The following is a 20,840-nucleotide window of genomic DNA, read 5'->3' as shown; positions in this document are numbered from 1 at the left end:
ATACTTCCTCATAATAAAACATATTTTAATTGGTGGGCAGGCCGTAAGGGAAGTGACTGACCAGGGCTGGTGGTCTGTGCCACGTTAGCTGTGACACTGAAAACTCCCTTACCTATAAGGGGAAGGGTAGGAAACAGTTAGCTAGGCCTCCGCTACCACATTTATGGTGAGAATAAATGTTTCTGAATTATGAATCTAGCCTCTCAATGACAAGCCTTAGCCTTCAAAACATGTGAATGGCCAAGAAAATTCTATGTAAGATGTTTTAATTTGTCAGAAGGGTGAAAATACTCTGGAATTATGGAAAACAGAATCCTAAAATAAATAATATTTTTTCTGTAAATTTAGCTTTCTCTAGCAAATTACTTTAACATTAATCCAAGGCTTTTGAAGTTCCAAATATAGGGCAAATAAATACATTGTAGCAAAAATACATTTTCGTTTTCAAGAAATTTCCTGGAACTATACTGTCTCATTCTATACTACACTGGACCATATTAGATTAGGTGGAGTTATAATATTGGAAATAATCATTAAACCAAATCCTAACCACAAATCATTTCAACAGAGGTAGAATTATCTTAGTGAAGGATATCAGAAAATTACTTTATCACACACCGAATTTTAGAAAGCAACCATCATTTTAAGGCTTTGATTTATGTTCTGTAGAGCAGGGATGCCCAACCCTCGAGCTATGGACCAGTACCTGCCCATGGCCTGTTAGGAACTAGGCCATGCGGTAAGAAATGAGCAGCAGGTAGGCAAGCAAGTGAAGCTTCATTTGTATTTATAGCCCACTTCCCAGCGGTAGCATCACCGCCTCAGCTCTACCTCAGATCATCAGGCATTAGATTCTCATAAGAGCATCAGTCCCTTGTGTCAAAAAGGTTGGGGACCGCTGCTATAGAGTATATAAAAAGGAGAAAAGTTTTGGCCTTGAGCTTACAGTTTAATATAAGGATTATGTACAACTGTTAGGAGAACTATGCATTCTGTGATAGAGGCACTAAATATCAGTCTGAGAAGAGGCTGGCCCTGTGTACGTTATAGAAATGGATAGCTACAGGGGTTAGGAAAAAAATAGCCCAAATGTGGGGAAAACAGGGACAAAACCTGAATCCCCAGAATACAACCAGCTTTCAGAAACCAGACATAAATACACAGAGAACATGCTGGATAGCAAGTAATGGCAGTAGTAAAATAGGCAGATACAGTGATAGTGTTTATTATGAGCCAGGTCGTCAACAAAGTCTGTTCAAAGATTACATGAAGCAAAAGAACTCATCGAATTCCAATATCCCTCACAGGCAACAACTTCCAGAAAGAAGTAGGTAGGAAGTGTCCATGAAGACCTAAGGGCAGAGGTGAGAATGGGAAAGACAAAAAGAAGGAAGGAGTGATTTCTACATGGAGGATCTATAAGGGCTTCAAGAAAAGATATTATTTTAACTGAGACTTCATTTAGAGAGTTTCAGTTAGGTAATAATTTTGAAAAGAATGTAGAAGTGATCATAAAAATCAAGTGTGTAAGAAATATATTCCCAGCACAGAGGAAGGGCCAGCCTCTTCTCAGACTGATATTTAGTGCATCTGAGGAAACCAGAGCTGCCTGGGGAGATGGCTGATTCCAGTACTAGGTGAGATAAAAACAAGATGAGCCTGGGACATCTTTTTATGCCAGATAGTAAGAAAATGCAAAAAGTTATGGGATTTAGCTTAAAGGGGTCAAATCTACAACAGTTTGCACCAAAATAAATAATGAGAGCAATGGATTACTGGCTCATTGAATAAAATAGGAATTTAAGTATGTATAATAAACTAAAAATAATAAGAATAAAGGCCCATATAAAGAAAGAAATAATAAATGAGTGATTAAAGGAAGCAACTCTTCCTTAAAATAGAATGACAACTAATAAATGAAGACAGAATGATCGAAATAGAAAATCACCCATTTGAAAACCATTATAGACTGGTGGCTTATTCAGGTGGAAGTCATCAGTGGATACTAAGTTTGGTTACAGGTTTGATACATAACAGGAGAGTAGTGTAATATCAGAATTTCTCCTTACAGAGAACTAATTAATTACAAAGGGGGCATTGAGAATTTAAAATGGAGATGCCCGGTACACCCCAACTTGACCAAGTGATCAAAATTAACATCACTAGTGGTATGTGCCTCCATTATCATGAATTGAGAGGGCAAAGCATCATTTCCATGCTATTTCTGCAAAGAATAAGTGGCCTGTGTGAAGAGAAAACATTATTTCAACTCATGTTGAGGATCATGTTACCCAGGTCATTAGAGATAGGAAAATATTGAGGAATTGTTCCACTGAAAACGAAGAGATATGACAAGTAAATGCAACATAGGTTTACAGATCATGAATGAAAATACAACATTTTGGGGAAATTGGTGAAATTTCAATGGTGTCCGTGGATTGGATGGTAGTATTGCATCACTGTTGATTTCCTTATTTGAAGAGGAAAACACTGGAATATTTAGGGATGATAGGGCATCATAACTGCAGATTGCTCTTATATTGTTAGATAATTTGGGGTATCTACATATAGTAAGAAAGGCTGACAACACATACAGAATCTGGATAGATGAGATGAGTGTTCTTTGTACTGTTCTTGCAGCTGTTCTGTCGGTTTGAAATAACTTCAAAATACAGTTTTAAAAAGGAAAATGATTTTATATTCCTATTACACAATTTCATTTCTATGTAGAGCCATTTTCCACTGAAATAACAGAAAATTAATCACATGAATTCTAGGTTTTCCCTTCTCCAGGCATGTGTATTAGCTGGTCAGGATGGGTGAGAAGGCTGACATGGTATCAGAGTTTGGAGGGTCTGGCACTCCTGAGTCATCTCACCAGGCTTATCTGGAAAGAGTCTATCACCTTACCTGGCTCTCTATTCTGTTTCCACAGTTATTATAAACTTCATAAATAGTAATAGAAATAGGCTTCATTTAAAAAAAAAAAAAACAAACAAACCTCAGAGCACAGCACAATTCTAAAAGATCTTATGTATAGAGAAATAAGGGATCCTCACATCATAAGGTATATAAATGTTGAATCATTATGCTGTAAACCTGAAACTAATATAATATGTCAACTATACTTTAATAAATAACACAAAAAGAAAAATAAGGATTTAACATATAACATATAAATACAGAGAACCTCCCCAAATGGGACAGTTAAATTCTTTGTGTTGAAGGCAAAAACATTTTTTCACCTTGCAAACCTGTCTTGCCTCTCTTAATCTTTGTTTCTCCCTCCAACCCTGTTTATCTCCCTCATACATGACATTAAAGTTAATGAGGTTGGAAAGAAATCATGCAGTGAGCATTTGAGGAGGAAAAAGGCGGGAACGTTCAAATTAATTCACCATGAAGATCAGCCACATTCTGTCCACAGCTTTATCACCTTTCATTCTTCCTTATGGAAAAACATCTTTCATGTATTTTCCACAAACTAATTGGATTGGCTTAATCCCAGCACAGCACTAGTTCCCTTAAGTAGGTTAAAGTACTTGAAATGTTAAGCTTTTATAGAATAATTTAAATATATAACTTGTGGAAGTGGCTTCTCTTCTAGGTTCATATAATTACATTTTACTAGTGAAAAAAGTAAAATAATAATAATAATGTGCCTTGAGTTTAGTCTTTAGAATTTAACTTCAAAATCCAGGACCTAAAGTCAAGAAGCTATTTCTTATCATTAGTAATTATTCAAAGAAATGTTATAAACAGAGGAGAGAATTAAGGTATGAGACATAAATTGAAGCACAGTTGAAGACCTCTGTGGTTTGTTTTCCTAATCTGGTTCTTATAGGATTGAATGCACTCCTGATTTGGCACTGCCAAGTTTAAAATAGTGCATATATAACTGTTTAATGAACGGTTTTCTTCTAGCATCATTAGATTGTAGATTGTTAACACTTTCCTAGATAATAACATTGCTCAGAATATGCTTATCATCTAATTTACATCATCTCATTTAGTTTGTCCCTGTAATATAGGCTAAACAGGAAGGTAATATTAATCTGATTTTATAAATAGGTAAACTAACATTTAGTAAAGTTAAGCACCTTGATTTAGAAACCTAGCAGATGTAAAGGTGAAACTAGGGCCCTGAGTTCTGACTTGATAATTTTGCTCTTTGCACTATTCTGAGTACTTTATGTTTAAATTGAGCTAACGTTTTTTTAAAAAGCTTACTGTGTGCCAGATGCTTTAAATGTATTAATTCATGTAATTCTTATATCATTTCTATGAGAGAGATTATATTTTATATACTGAGTCCCAGAGTAGTCAAGACCTTTTCCCATAGCTACTCAACTTGCTAACATCGGAGCTGATTTTTGCACCCGAAAAAATTACAGTCTGTGCTCTTAATACTACTCTCTACTGTACCAAAAAACAACAACAATAACAACAACTTTAATCTGAGATCTCAGTTACCTAATTGGGTGTACAGGTTCATTCTTAGAAAATCATTTCCTGAAAAAGCATGGAATCATTAGAAATTATGGTGAGAGATATGAAGGGAAAGGAAACACATTTATTGACAGCATTCTTGGGCTAGACGTGGGGCTTTATATTTACTTGTTTGACTCATTCAGTATTTAGCCAGTAATAATATTCTATTCTATCTAATCACCACAGCTACTCTATAGAATAGATACTACTCTATTTGGAAAATGAAAAAACTGAGTTGTTAAATAATTTTCCTGATATCAGAGCCAGTATTGCAAACTAGTTAAATCTGACCCTGAAGTCACAGTACTTTTGCTTCTGCCTAACAATCCATTTAACTCAGTTGAATAAATGATGATATGATAGTGTCTCCAATCCTTGAGCTACAAATAAGTCACAGACAGTTCTAATCATTACAGCAAAATTCAGGTAGGCCTCGAGGCCTACATCATAGCACTTTTTGAACAGTCAACTTCTATCAAGAAGTTTTTTCCCTGGCCTGGTCTGCAGTATTAATGCAGATATTCACCCAGTGCTCCTTGGTTCTTCTCGTTAAAAAATTATTTCCTTTGCAGTATTATTAACGTTTTCCTCATTTGTCTTACAGATTAACTTGTATTTTCTGTTTTTATCCTTGACCTCTTTTAGGACCTGAAAGTCCAGCTCTGGCAGTAAGTGGAGCAGTTGAATAAAGAAAGATGTCTGGTACAAGCTAGAATAAATAGGCCCTGCCAGAGTCCATTCAGCAGCTCACTGGTCATAGCCTTACAAGATCTGAAGTCACCTGATAGGAGAAATCTTAATAACAAAGATGACTAGTTCCCACTTGGAGTTGAATCTCTCCCTGCATATTGAGATGCTCTCCTGTAGAAGAAATACAATTATGGAGCATTCATCTTTGATGCTAGTAGTACCTATCACTGAATAGGCATTTAATAAACATATATTGAATGAATGTAAAGTAATCCTGAAATGTCAAATTAATATGATTTCACTAGGCTATTGATTCTTCTTGTTAAACTAAATTGATTCTTCTTATGAATTTTATATTTATCATCAAGGAGTCATGGTGCATGTGAGAAATAAGTTTTCAGTTATTGCACAAAGCAATTAAATATCTAAACCTGTAATGAATCAGGTCTATGAGTGATCTTAACATGTGGAATATTAGTGTTTCCGGATTGTAAGAAGTACGGCATCTCTACAGGGAATTCTCTATCTCATTTGTTACATGCAGAATAAAATCTCTTACATAGCTTCCATGTATCACATATCAAGGAAGTCATTTTAGACCTGGGAGCCATTCAGTTTACATGTCTTGGTACATATTCAGTGGTTCACACAATGCCCTCAACAGAGAATTACAGTGCCTACTGTTACCCAACTTCTTAATAGATCACTCTAATAACTAAATAAGATGTTATATTGACAGCAAGAAAATAATAAGTAAAACCTACTGTAAGAAACAAGATCTGCAACACTATTCTTCAGTGATATCGTCACATTTTTCTTTTCTGTACCTCAACTCTACATCTCCCTCCATGACTACCAATAATATACTAGACAATTATAGGAAAATAAAAGTTCCTAAAACATATTAATGTTAAATCATAGCATGCCTAGCAACAAAAATATTTTTCTAACTCTAATGAATAAGTAAGAATTAAGGGAAATTCTCATGGGCTAGTGATCAGAGTCTGAGGCTAGCCTAATGTAAACTAATGTATATACTAATTCTACATGCAATATAATAATCATGGTTTGCCAAGTAGAATTAGACTTTCAACTAAAGCAATTACTATACAATGATTTCATTTTTAACATGAAGTTTTCAGGAAATTGATCTACAATACAGAAAGCCACAAAAAGGATAAATCAATGTATTAAATTAAAGTCGTTTGAATTTATAATTGTTTAAAAATTCTAAGTTGTTCAGAGCTAGTAATTTTCTAGCAATCTAAAGATATGAATAGACTTTAATTAACGAGAATTATTAGACTCAAATTCTCTTAAAAGCAATTTGCTTATAGAAAAATAACTCATTGTATAAACTGAAAATCATGAGCCGAAAGAGGATAAGAGAGGCTCAGTGAGGCAAGGAAGGACAGCCAACTCTTGCCATCTCTATTTTTAATTAGAGGTAGCAGCAAAAACAAGAGGTGAGAGTCAAGAGACAGAAGCTGTTATTCGTAGAGGTGAAACTAAATATTAGTGGTGAAGGTAAAAGGAATAGTAAAAACGTAAATATTTAATGAATCCACACTATGATCAAGACCCTATTTCAGAACCCATAAAGCACTGCCACCTAAGGGTTTAGAAGAACAGAGGTTTTAACCAGTGATCTAGTCCCATTTCTTAATTATATAAATAAAGATATTTAACCATAATGGAAAAAAATCTCCAAAGAAGTAAAACAGGTTGGTGGCAGAATTGGCATTAAAACTTAGGTCTCTTAGTCCCTGTTTTGTTTTGTTTTTTACCTACTACACCACAGTGCTCTAGAAAATAATTTTCTAAATTTATTTAGACAATTTGATAAATTATAGTCAAACTAGATATTTCAGTGTGCTCTTGCTAAATAACTTTTTGAATATTTGTGTTTTGTTACTCCAAGCAAAGGAAACAGTAAAACACAGAAAAGCACACATAAAAAAAAAATAATAATAGCACTTCTAACGAATGCTTATAAACTGGAGATAACATTCTTTACTTTAAAATTACATGCACATTTTTATAGTTACATTTAGAAGAATAGTGAATACGAGTTGTTGCTTGCCCATACCTGAAAATTTTTCTCTTCGGAGTAAAATTTTCCTGTGATCTTTATATTGTATATCATTTTTCTCTAATATTTCAGAGATAGAACCTTTGCAGTCTAATGAGGTGTAAACAGATTTCTACTAATTACATCCATTTCAACTCGGTCTTAATAAATAAGAGTTTTCTGGGCAAGAAATAGTGATAGGAAAAAAGAGAGGAATACTCTGGAGAAGAAATAACTCAAGCACATTACCAAGTTATGGAAGTGGTGGATTGGAATTAAAAGAACTCATGGAAGAGTCTTTGAAGGCTCATTCAATGGATCCAAGTGAAAGATGATCAGTAGAGAATAGTGACGGTTGGGTGAATTAGAGAAATTCAAGAAAATTCTGGCCATAGCTTCTTCCTGACTTACGGATGAACCATATGTAAGTAGTGAGAGAAAATGGAGAATTGTTGAGCATGATCAAGTTTCTAAGATGGGAAGTTCAGTGGCTGATGATGCATTAAATTCAATGAAAGAAGACAAGAGAAGTAGATTTGGACATATTTGGGCTATGGTTCTTGAGGGAATCCACATGCACTTTCTTGATTGAGCTGAAGATTTATATTTAAGGGTTCTTTGCATGTTGATGGCTATGATAGGCAGATCTCTAAGTTGTCCCCCAGTATTCATGTCTGCTGAATTCATGTCGTGTAATTTCTTCCCCTTGAGAGTGAGCTGAACCTAGTTATTTTCTCCTAACCAATAAGATATAGCAAAGGCAACAAGATATTACTTTCATAATTAGATTTAAAAAGTTGCAGCTTCTACTTGGCTGGCAGATTCCCTCTCTTTCTGGATTTGATGAAGCAAGCTGCCCTGTTGAAAAAGCCCATATGGCACAAACTGAGACAGCTGCCAGCCAATGGTCAATGAAGAATTGAGGCCCTCTGTCCAATAGTACTTAAGGAACTGAATCCTTCCAGCAAACGTGAGCTTCAAAGGGGATCCTTCCCCAGGTAAGCCTTGGCCTGGTGAGACTCCAACCCTGATTGCATTCTCATAAAAAACCATAATGCAGAAGACCCAGCTAACTATCTAGATTTCTGACCCACAAAAAAAACCATATATGAGATAATGCTGATATATCAGGCACTGATATTTATAAGTAAGAATTTTACCCTGCCCACACAGCCCCTTAAGTCATTCCACATGGGTAACTGCCTGTAATTCCTGACTTTACAAATGAACTTCTGTCTGTCTGTGACATATTTAATTATAATTTTTGTTTGATTCCAAGTTTAAAATTGTGGATTAAGACTCTCAAAGGTGAGTTAAGTTTAAATTCATATCAAAACAGGGCCATGAGTACAATATCCTTTACTTTCCTGATTGATTTGGTAGTTCCATCTTGCCATTGCCCCAGTCTTCCTAATAATAATATCAGGTGGCTTCTGCATGCTATCTCAAAGAACAGTGGCATAAAATGAATTAACAGAGCAAATGCTTTTCTTTCTGTTAAATTTTATTTGGCCTGAAGTGTTTCATTATGATTCTTAGTTAAAATATCATCTGTGTATTTTTTCATATTATGCATTCAGGGGCAGACTTCCCTGGAAAATTTTATTTCTCCGGAAGTAAATCAAAATGTATTTCAATATTATTACTTTAGGGAAAATTAAGCCCCAGAAGAGGGTCTGAATTGATAATAAGAGCAAAATCATGGTTTCTCCACCCATGCTAACCTCTTTCGCAATGACACACAAGAAATCATATGATCCATATTTGATTGCATGTGATACATATTTGATTATCTACCAAATGACTTTGAAGTAAAAGGAAATTAAAAAGAACATCGAAATTATCTAAATTCATAAAACTTCATGGGTTCATCATTTCTCCACCAAGATACTATTCAAAATTTGCCCAGTTTTTATATATAAAAGTAAAATTTTAGGGTACATATTGTTTAGAATAGTTTATGAGAACATCATTCACAATATTTCCACCAAGAAGACCAGAAACTTAGGAGCATCACCTCATTTACCCATCTTTGATTATACCTATCAATGAATCAAAAACCTTCACAGACTTTCAAAATTAGCTCTTGAGCTTCTCAAATTTTGATTCCTAGTTGCTGGACCACAGAAGTTGTGATTGATAGTCTGAAAAAGGAGTCTAGACATATGTGTTCTAGAACACTTTGTGTAAATCTGTGCACAGCCAGGATCGAAGGACCACAGGTTATTAGGATATTTGAATGCAAATCTTTCTACTTCAGCAATTGAAGTGTTAGTACTGCAGGGCGGGGGGGAGGGGGGCAAACACTGCAAGAGATATGAAAGGAATGCACACATGCAGATATTCATACAACATCTCTGTGAAGCAATTCCATGACTCTTGATTCTTCTCAGCAGATCATTGACCAATAAAGGGGTCAGAGAGTGGAAAAAGAGTAAAGGTATCACGAGGAAAATATCCTTGGGGAAAGCCATTTTCACTTATCCTAATGGAAGGATGCCTTTCTCAAATCAAACCTTTCAAAGGGTGACATATTTCAAAGGGGGTCACTCTGAGAGCTTTGAAATGTGCTCTCTGGAGTTGAATGACACAGAAGACAAGTGCTAAATCATGCCTGCAGTGATTAAACAGTGGCCTGGGTTTAACTCCAAGATGATCTAGGGTTGGAGAGAGAGTCCGACAACTACCTTACAACAGAACCAAGAGATTGCTGCTATACGGCCACTGCACTACTGTTCCAACAGTGATAAGGGAGTAAGTGTTGGCCTGAGGTCACCCATGGTTCTATCCTATAGGGCCCTTCTAGGGGCAAAAAGACTCCAGACAAAAAAGGTTGGATATGTCAAGCTGGATGCCCAAGACCTGAGGAAGGAGCCTGAGTCTTCATAAACCCCCAAAAGAGAGATTAGTTGTTTATCCTCTGGTGTCAAGGAGCCAAAGGAGGGTGTAGGGACCCTAAAAAGCCCATGAAAGGGCACTGTGTAGGAAAGAATCACCTGCTGGACCAAGAGAGCACACAGTGAACTAATGATGAACACTTTCAAGTCAGAACTTTCTGAATCCCTCACTTCCTTTTCTCTCTTCCTCCCTTTGAACTTTCAGGATAAGAAACAGCAGCTAGCAAATGGAGAGAGCTGATAAGTAGTGAGAACAGAGTGATGTGGTGGTTCAAGCTTGAGGAAGGAGAGGAATTGAAACCAGGCATTGCTTGTTCCCTACCATAGACTTCCATGTCTGAGGCTGGCTCAACCTGGAGATGGAGAAAAGATTTTGATAGTGAATCAAGTTAACAGGTTTTTTTATTAATATAGGACCAAACATCTTATTGACTAATTTGAAACAGTGTTTGAGACAAAGTTAATGGAAGTACTATCATATAAGAATGATAGAAAAGTTATGGTGCCTGCATCTATTTTCATCCATGAAGGAATATCTTCATTGAATACATTTTCAGTGGGCAGTGGGAGACAAAATAAAGTTGCTTCTTTTTTTGTTTTTGGATCCTAAACTTTTTTAATGAATTTATTTATTTAAATTAGTTTCAAGTACAGTACATTGGTAAAACAGCTATACTGTTCATAAAACAATCCCCCAATTGTTTCCTCCCTCCCCTGGCCCTCCACTTAGTCATCATATTAATGCTAACTGCATTCCCTCTGCCGTGCTTCCCATCCCCATGCCCAACTATCGGCTACTAATTTGTACTTATTTAACCCTTCACCCCATTCTCCCAGCCCCCTCCCCTCTGTCCGTCACCAAATTGTCCATTATATTTGTGGGTCTGGTTTTGATTAATTTGTTCTTTTGTTCCTTAGATACCGCATATAAGTGAAATCTTATGGTATTTATCTTTCTCTGTCTGACTTATTTCACTCACCATAACCTCTAGGTCCATCCATGTCATTGCAGATGGTAAGATTTCATTTTTTTAATGGCTGAGTAAAATTCCATTGTATATATGAACCATAATTTCTTTATCCAATCGTCTGTTGATGGGTATTTAGATTACTTCCATGTCTTGCCTATTGTAAATTGTGCTACCATGAATATTGGAGTGCATAGATCTTTACGAATTATCATTTTGGCTTTCTTTGGATAAATACCTAGAAGTGCAATTGCTGGGTCAAAAGTTATATCCATTTTTAATATTTTGAGAAACCTCCAGACTGTTTTCCATAATGGCTGTACCAATTTGCAGTCCCACCAACAAAGTATGAAGGTTCCCTTTTCTCCGCACCCTCGCCAACACTTGCTGTTTCTTCATTTATTGATAATAGCCATTCTGACAGGTGCGAGGTGATGTCTCATTGTGGTTTTAATTTGCATTTCTCTGATGATTAGCCACCCTGAGCATCTTTTCATATGTCTGTTAGTCATCTTTATTTCTTCTTTGGAGAAGTATTTGTTCAGGTCTTCTGCCCATTTTTTAATTGGATTTTTTGGGTTTTTTTGTTATTGAGTTGTATAAGTTCTTTACAAATTTTGGAAATTAACCCCTTATCAGATGTATTATTAGCGAATATATTCTCCCAAACAGTCGGTTGTCTTTTTGTTTTGTTGATGGTTTCCTTTGCCATACAAAAACTTTTTAGTTTAATGTAGTCCTATTTGTTTATTTTTTCTTTTGTTTGCCTTGACCAAGAAGATATATCTGAAAGGAAATTCCTGTTAGTAGTATCAGAGAGTTTACTGCTTATGTTTTTTTCTAAAAGTTTTATGGTTTCGGGTCTTACATTTAAGTCTTTAATCCATTTTGAGCCTATTCTTGTACACAGTGTAAGAAGATGGTCCAGTTTCTTTTTACTTTTTCTTTTGCATGTATCTGTCCAATTTTCCCACCGCCATTTATTGAAGATACTGTCTTTACCCCATTGTATATTCCTACCTCCTTTGTCATATATTTAGTGAGAGTATAAGTGTGGATTTATTTCTGAGCTCTCTGTTCTGTTCCATTGATCAATATATCTGTTTTTATGCCAGTACATGCTGTTTTGATTACCGTAGCCTTATAGTATAGTTTGATATCAGGTAGTGTGATACCTCCAACTTTATTCTTCTTTCTCAAGATTTCCATGGCTATTCGGGGTTTTTTATGGCTTCATATAAATTTTAGGATTGTTTGTTCTAGCTTTCTGAAAAATGCCATTGGTATTTAGAAAGGGATTGCATTGAATCTATAGATTGCTTTGGGTAGTATGGCCATTTTAACGATGTTGATTCTTCCTACCCATGAACTGAGTATATGCTTCCATTTATTTGTATCTTCTTCAATTTCTTTTTTCAGTGACGTCATTTTCGGAAAACAGGTCTTCTATCTTCTTGGTTAATTTGATCCCCAGATATTTTATAGTTTTTTGATGCAATTGTAAATAGGATTGTTTTTTAATTTCTCTTTCCAAAAGTTCACCATTGGTGTATAAAAATGCCACTGACTTCTGAATATTTATTTTGTAACCTCCTACTTTACTGAATTTATTGGTCAGTTCTAACAGTTTTTTGGTGGAATTTTTAGGGTTCTCTGTATATAGTGTCATGTCATAGGCAAATAACGAGAGTTTTACTTCTTCCTTTCCAACTCAGATGCCTTTTATTTCTTTTTCTTGTCTTATTGCTTTGGCTAAGACTTCCAATACAATGTCGAAGAGGAGTGGGGAAGATGGGCATCCTTGTTTTGTTCCTGATCTTAAGGAAAATGCTTTTAGCCTTTCCCCATTGAGTATGATATTAGCTGTAGGTCTGTCATATACGGCCTTTATTATGTTGAGATATGTTCCCTCTATTCCCACTTTGGTCAGAGTTTTTATCATAAATGGATGCTGGATTTTGTCAAACCCTTTTTCTGTGTCTATTGATATGATCATATGGTTGCTTTCTTTCGATTTGTTAATGTGGTGTATCACAATAATTGATTTGTGGGTATTGAACCAACCTTGCATCCCAGGAATAAATCCAACTTGATCATGGTGTATGATATTTTTAATGTATTGCTGAATTTGGTTTGCTAATATTTTGTTGAGGATTTCTGCATCAGAGTTCATAAGAGATACTGGCCTATAGTTTTCTTTTTTTGTAATGTCTTTACCTGGTTTTGGAATCAAGGTAATGGTGGCCTCATAAAAGGAGTTAGGAAGGCTTCCCTCTTCTTGAATTTTTTGGAATAGTTTGAGAAGAATAAGTGATAATTCTTCTTTGAATGTTTGGTAAAATTTGCCTATGAAGCCATCTGGTCCAGGACTTTTGTTTTTTGGGAGGTTTTTGATTATTGATTCTATTTCACTGGTGGTAATTAGTCAGTTCAGATATTGTTTCTTCTTGACTCAGTCTTGGGAGAGCGTATGTTTCTAGGAATGTGTCCATTTCTTCCAGATTGTCTAGTTTGTTGGCATATAATTGCTCATAGTATTTGCTTATGATCCGTTGTATTTCTGTGGAGTCTGTGGTTATTTCTCCTCTTTCATTTCTGATTTTATTTATTTGAGTCCTCTCTCTTTTTTCCTTCATGAGTCTGGCTAAGGGTCTGTCAATTTTGTTTATCCTTTCAAAGACCCAGCTCTTGGTTTCATTAATCTTTTATATTGTTTTTCTAGATTCTATTTCATTTATTTCTACTCTGATCTTTATTATTTCCTTCCTTCTATTCACTTTGGGTTTTGTTTGCTGTTCTTTTTCTGGTTCTTTTATTTGTAAGGTTAGATCATTTATTTGAGCTTTTTCTTGTTTCTTGAGGTAGGCCTTTATTGCTATGAATTTCCCTCTTAGGACTGCTTTCACCGTGTCCCATAAGCTTTGAGTCATTATGTTTTCATTTTCATTTGTCTCTAGGTATCTTTTGATTTCTTCCTTGACCTCATTAATAACCCATTCATTGTTTAGTAGCATGTTATTTAACCTCTATGTGTTTGTGTATTTTCCAGTTTTTTTCTTGTAGTTGATATAGTTTTTCTTGTAGTTTTATACCATTGTGATCAGAGAAGATGGTTGATATGATTTCAGTCTTCTTAAATTTATTGAGACTTGATTTGTATCCTAACATGTTGTCTATCCTTGAAAATGTTCCATGTGCACTTGAAAAGAATGTATATTTTTCTGCTTTGGGGTAAAATGCTCTGAAAATATCTATTAAATCCATCTGTTCTCGTGTATCTTTTAGTCCCATTGTTTCCTTGTTGATTCCTTGTCTGGAAGATCTGTCCATTGGTGTCAATGGGATGTTAAAGTCCCCTGCTATGAATGTATCATTATTGATCTCTCTTTTTATGTCAGTCAATAATTGCTTTATATATGTAGGTGCTCCTATGTTGAGTGCATATATGTTTAGTAGGGTTATGTCTTCTTGATTTATCGATCCCTTTATTATTATGTAATGTCCTTTTTTATCTCTTATAGCCTTTGTTTTAAAGTCTATTTTATTTGATATAAGTATTGTTACCCCAGATTTTTTTTTTCATTTCTGTTTGCGTGAAATATCTTTTTCCACCCCTTTACTTTCAGTCTGTGAGTGTCATTTGATCTGAAGTAGATCTCTTGTAGACAGCATATGCATGGGTCTTGTTTTCTTATCCATTTGGTTTCCCTATGTCTTTTGATTGGAGCATTTAATCCATTTACATTTAAAGTGGTTACTGATAGATACATTGTTACTGCCATTTTATTCATTTTTATTATTTCTTTTTTTTTTTTTTTTTTTACCCCTTCTCTTTTTACAGAAGACCCTTTAACATTTCTTGTAATGCTGTGCTTGTTGGTAGTAAATTCCTTAAGCTTTTTTCTGTCTGGGAAGCTTTTTATCTCACCTTTCATTTTAATTGAAAGCCTTGCTAGATAGAGTATCTGTGGTTGTAGATTCTTGTTTTTCATAACTTTGAATATTTCTTGCCATTTCCTTCTGGCCTGCAAAGTTTCCATTGAAAAGTCTGCAGACATTCTTACAGGGATACCCTTGAAAGTAACCAGCTTCCTTTCTCTTGCTGCTTTTAAGATTCTCTCTTTGTCTTTGACCTTTGGCATTTTAGTTATGATGTGTCTTGGTGTAGGTCTGTTTGAATTCCTCTTGTTTGAGACTCTTTGTGTTTCCTGAACTTGTAAGTCAAGTTCTTTTGCCAGGTTAGGGAATGTTTCTGTCATTATTTCTTCAAATTGAGTCTCAATCCCTTGCTTTCGCTCTTCCACTTCAGGTACTCCTATGATTCCAATATTTTTATACTTCATGTTGTCCCAGATGTCTCTTAAACTATCTTCGTTTTTTTTTTTTTAATTCTTTTTTCTTTTTGTTCTGATTGAGTGTATTCAGCTACCTTGTTTTCCAATTCGCTGATTTGATCTTCTGCTTTGTCTAATCTACTGTTGAATCCTTCTCGTGTATTCTTCATTTCAGTTATTGAATTCCTCATTTCTGTCTGGTTCATTTTTATGGTTTCTGTGTCCTTTACTATGCTGTTGAGGTTCTCATTGTGTGCATCCATTCTCTCCATAAATTCATTGAGCATCCTTATAACCTTTATTTTGAACTCTGTCTCTGGTAGGTTGCTTGCCTCCATTTCATTTATTTTCTGGAATTTTCTCCTGTTACTTCATTTGTGGCATATTTCTTTGTTTTCTCATTTTATTAGCCTCTCTGTGTTCTTTTCTGTGTGTCATGAATATTTGTTTAGTCTTTCAGACTTGGCCAGATGGCCTAATGTGGATAGTGTCCTGTGTGGCCCAGCGTGCACTGTCCCTGATCCCTTATGCTGGGAGCTCTGGACATGACCTGTGTGTGGATTGTGTGATCTTCTGTTGTTGCCAAGCCTTTATTGTTGTTAGTAGGTCAGTGGGTGGAATTAAAGTTCAGGCTGACTAATTGTGAGAATTGGCTGCACCCTCAGGATGAGTTTTTGTGTGGGGTCTGACCCCACTGAGTGGGATTTGCCCTAGCAGGTTTGTGTACTTGTTGCAACCACCCTTTGTGTGTTTCACTACTGGAACTAGTCAAGAGTTGCTCTGTTGTGGTCTGGTACCAGCCTCCAGATGCATTGGTTTTGTGGACCCTTGAGAGGGGCTCCCCCGTAGGCCAAGGTCAGCTTCAGCTTTTGATTGCTCAGGGCTACTCAGTGAGAACTACAAAGCGATCCACTGATGGTTGTTGCCTATGCTGGATCTCTGAAATGCAGCTCACAGTGCTGGTCACCCCCTGGGAATGGAAAAATCTAAAATTGCTTCTTAACTATATCATATGATATGCTTGTTTGTTGAGTTATATTTATTAACTTAATTAAGTAATTTGATTGCAGAAGATTAAAATACCATGAAATTTCATTTGTGATGTAGATAAGTATTCTGGATGATTTGTGAAAGAAAATGATGTATGAACTGAAAACCATTTATGTAACATTCTATTTTCTGTCCTTTCAGACAAAAGACTTTTTAATTACTACCTATAAGCATCTCAATACCTACTGTTAGTAAATCTCTCCTTATTGGATAGAATTTATCTATAGTATATTACTTATTTAGTGTGTATACACTTCCTTGTTCTGGAAAGGATTATAAGATGACTTTCATTAGAGACTTTCATGATAAAATGGTGAAATCAAAATAGGAATTTGGGTTCAGTCCAGGGAAATATAGAGTTAATTTCAACCCGATACAAAAAGGAAATGTGTGTGTAATACAAAAATGAAATGTGTGTGTGTGTGTGTGTGTGTAGCGGGGAGGGGCAAACTTTACATTTCACATTCAGCTTCCTGGGGAGCAAATCACCCAAGAAAAACTCAGTTGTATAATCTTCATTATCAAAAATAATTATCATATACCATGCTCTCATGGACACCAAGTTTCCTAGAACTACTCTCTAAAAACAAAAAGTAAATAAATAAGTAAAACATTAAGTGTGGGATCTACATACAGTAAGAGATGCCAAATAGAAGCAAAGCTGACTGTAGCCCCACTGTTTACCAAATGTCTGGCATCAAGACTTGGATTGTACATGTTCTTTGGTATTAAAAGTGAAAAGAAATACTAGCATAGGTATTAGTTTCTTGTGGCTGCTAAAAACAATAGAAATTTATTCTCTCATAAGTCTGGAGGCCAAAAGTCCAAAATCAGTTTCATTGAACTGAAATCAGGTATTGGCAGGGTCCTGCTCCTTCTGGAGGCTCGAGGGAAGAATTCATTCCTTATCTCTTCCAGCTTATGGTGGCAGCCCATGTTCCTTGGCTTGTGGCCATGTCACTGCATTTGGTCATTTACTGAAATACAAGCTGGTTTTAATCACTCACCTCTTCAGGTATCTTTAATCCTGAGAATTAAATTAATTCTAGTTAATTAGGATTTAAGTCTTTATTTCTAGGTTTAATAACATAAATATTCTTACTGACCCCTGGCCAACAAAGGTCTGCTGTGTAAAAGAGAGAATTCGGGGAGATGGTGCTCAATAGTCATCCGTGATTAGATTAATTCAAAAAGATTGGCTCAATTAAGATTTAATGTGAACAAAGGAAAAAAAAACCTGAAAATGTACTCAGTATAGATATACCTACCAAAAGTAGTGAGCAGGGCTTAATTTGCAACAGCTGGGGAGGTTTCCATATACAAATTAATTTAAAGTTGCTGAAGTTTTCTCTCTCACACCAAACAAGTTGATTTGTGGTTTTATAAAATTCATTGGCTCTGTAACTCTTATTTCTCATAGAGACTTGATAAACAGACATAATGTCACTGATATCCTTTGTAAATCATTTACTTTCAAGTTTACTCAGCAAGTTTAGCAAGGAGACAGTTGATTACAATGTAAGCTGCTCCTCTGTCTCACTAAGTGATGCCAGGATACTTTCTGACAAATCCAACTTTTAAAAGCTAAGTAGATAGGTGATTTTGAAATGATTTTGTCCTTGTTGCTCATTACATAAAATAGTATACATTACAACTTAGTCCAGTTTTTTTCTCAGAGTATTATATATCTTGTTCAGATATAACTCTCTGCTATTATTTATTCATGCCAATGTAAACTTTTTTCTCCCAATAAACTCAGTCACGTAAACTCTGGCTACCAGGAATCAGAGCATACATTCTTTTGGGGAGATGTGAATTTCATCTCATTCTTTGAAAATTGAAAAATCAAATAACAAATAACCCTACTGTCTGCAATCAATACCTAGTTCAGTAACTCCTTGTGATTATCTGACTCTGATGTGAGTTGTAGTCTTGAGAGTATTAAGAACTTGAAATCTTTTTTTGCTATCAACTGCAAAATCAAGATGAGCTACAGTACCTTTATTATCTTTATTATATGGTCTGAAGGGGATCTCTGGTTTGTTTTATTTATTTTAAAGCCAAAAGCCAATTCAAGGATGATGAACGATGTCTGCACCAAAGATTGAAATTCTTCATTTCTTCCAAGGTTTAGCAGGCAATGACTGCAATTTCTTTTACAGTTTACCCAATGAAGTATAACAACTCTTACCTGGATAAGCTGATTCTAAAAATGTGGTATCAGGATTACGATCTAGTCTGATAATTCCTTTTCTTCTGATAGCCTTTATAAGTGTAAAGGTAGATGTATTAAAAGAGAATCTTTTTACTTTTTAAGAGACTTGTTTTTGGTTAGAACTGAATAAAGCCTTCTGATTGAATGTATTCAGGTCAGCACACTTATTGAAGGATAGAACTGGTTTGGACCTGGCCCCAACAATGACTGTTCTGTGGACCTAATGTCAGATAGGGTTCAGATTTATTGGCCTGCATTTTGCCAGATTGAAAGGTCTCAGGAAAGTTTATTTACACTTACCCAGTCTCCCTTTCTACTTTAACAGAAATGTTACCCTGCTCTTTGCTCAGCACCAATAACAGTTGTGTGGTGGAGAATGGATGTTTCTTTGTTGCTTAGGGACATCTGTGGAACAAGGAGAGAAAAAGTCATGTTCAATTAGTCATTACCACCCAGGTAATTATGGTTTCTGTTAATACACAATCTGGTTTTAAATGAGAATTATTTTCCCTGAAGCAATTTGTTTTTCATTTATTCCTTCCCATAAGTAGCTAATTTACAGTATTTAAATATTTTCATTGAAATGATTATAGAAACAACAAAAAAATGGAAGACATTATTTCACTTTTATGTGTTCTTTTCTTCAACTTTTTAAATATTATATGTAATTTTTTAAAAGAAGGTTATTAGTAGAGATCGAAGCTCAGTCTATATCAGTAGCGGGAAAGTTTAAAGAACTATAATAATGATAAAGTTTTGTTGAAGTAATGATACTAATTAAATTTGTGAGCAAACAATATAATAGTTGCTAAAAGCCTTTGGCATAACAATGAAAATATAACTTGTTTTAAGGAGTTTATAATTACTTTAGAAAAACAGTAATAACACACTGGGAAAACAATTAGCAATATGAAATAAAAATTGTTAACATCAAATATTGCATGTTCTTATGAAAATTAGTATCTTTTTAGAGCAAATCACTTTTTAATGGATAATTAAAGGTTAAATAATATGGCATGTACTCTAAATACTGATGGAATTCAGATGAAGAAATTAAATGATGTATACAGTATTTGAACTGTGAATAGGACTGGGGGGGAGGTATATTTAAAAAATAGGGATATAGGATGACATTGCCAATACAAAATTATCAAACACGTGGTACGAGCATGGATTATATTGGAACAGTGAAGCTTTCTCATTTCTTTAGTAGATGAAACACACTTTGAAGTGAACTTAATGAATATTGTTTTTACATCGTACAAACATTTAAGAAGGGAAAAACCGAGTGATTGTTAGGATAACTTCAACCCATGTTAAAAAAAAGAAAATAAAATAATCATAGCAAACTAAGTCAGAAGGGGGGAAAAAGAAAACAATTTCTCCTCTTAAAGGATTAAATATTTGTGTTAAGATTTGCAGCCCACAGGCTTGACAGATTTTTTTTAAATCTCTTGATTTAAAATTATGAAAGCTCAATGAGAAATTTTTTTTAATTTATTAGATTTATGTAACACTTTATAAGTACAATCACATTATTTATTTTATCCTAGATTGGAGAGAGAATAACTAGCTCAGTTATTATCATTTTCGATAAGTTCCGGTCAAGATGGCAGAGTAGGTAAACACTGTGCTCGCCTCCTCTCTCAACCACACCAAAATTACAACTAAACTACAAAATAGCCAAAATATAATTGGGAGTCTTCTGAAGTCTAGCTAAACAGAAGCCTTACAACTGGGGATCTACAGACGAGGCCACCTCAAAACTGGTAGGAAGAGTAGAGACATGAAACGGCCTTGTTCCACACCCTCATGTGGTGTTTGAAACTCAGGAGTGATATCTTGTCTATGGAGGTCTCCCCTGAGAAGCAAGGAGTCCTGGCCCCACACAAGGCTCCCCAGTCCAGGGTTCCAGTGCTGGAAAGAGAAGTCTCCACTACTTCTAGCTGTGAAAGCAGTGGAGATTGTGGCTGAGTCATACAGAGGGCCACTGGAATTGCAGACATTTCTCTTAACTGGCCCATGAATGGACTTTCTTGCTGATGGACTCATTCTGAGCTCCAGTGCTGAGGCACCAGCTTGAAAGGCGCCAGGGACATATGGGGAGGAACCGAATTGTCTGGC

The sequence above is a fragment of the Pteropus medius genome, unplaced genomic scaffold (genome assembly GCF_902729225.1).
Source record: "Pteropus medius unplaced genomic scaffold, Ma_sr-lr_union100, whole genome shotgun sequence".
NCBI lineage: Eukaryota > Metazoa > Chordata > Mammalia > Chiroptera > Pteropodidae > Pteropus > Pteropus medius.
Note: the sequence above shows the minus strand (reverse complement) of the source record.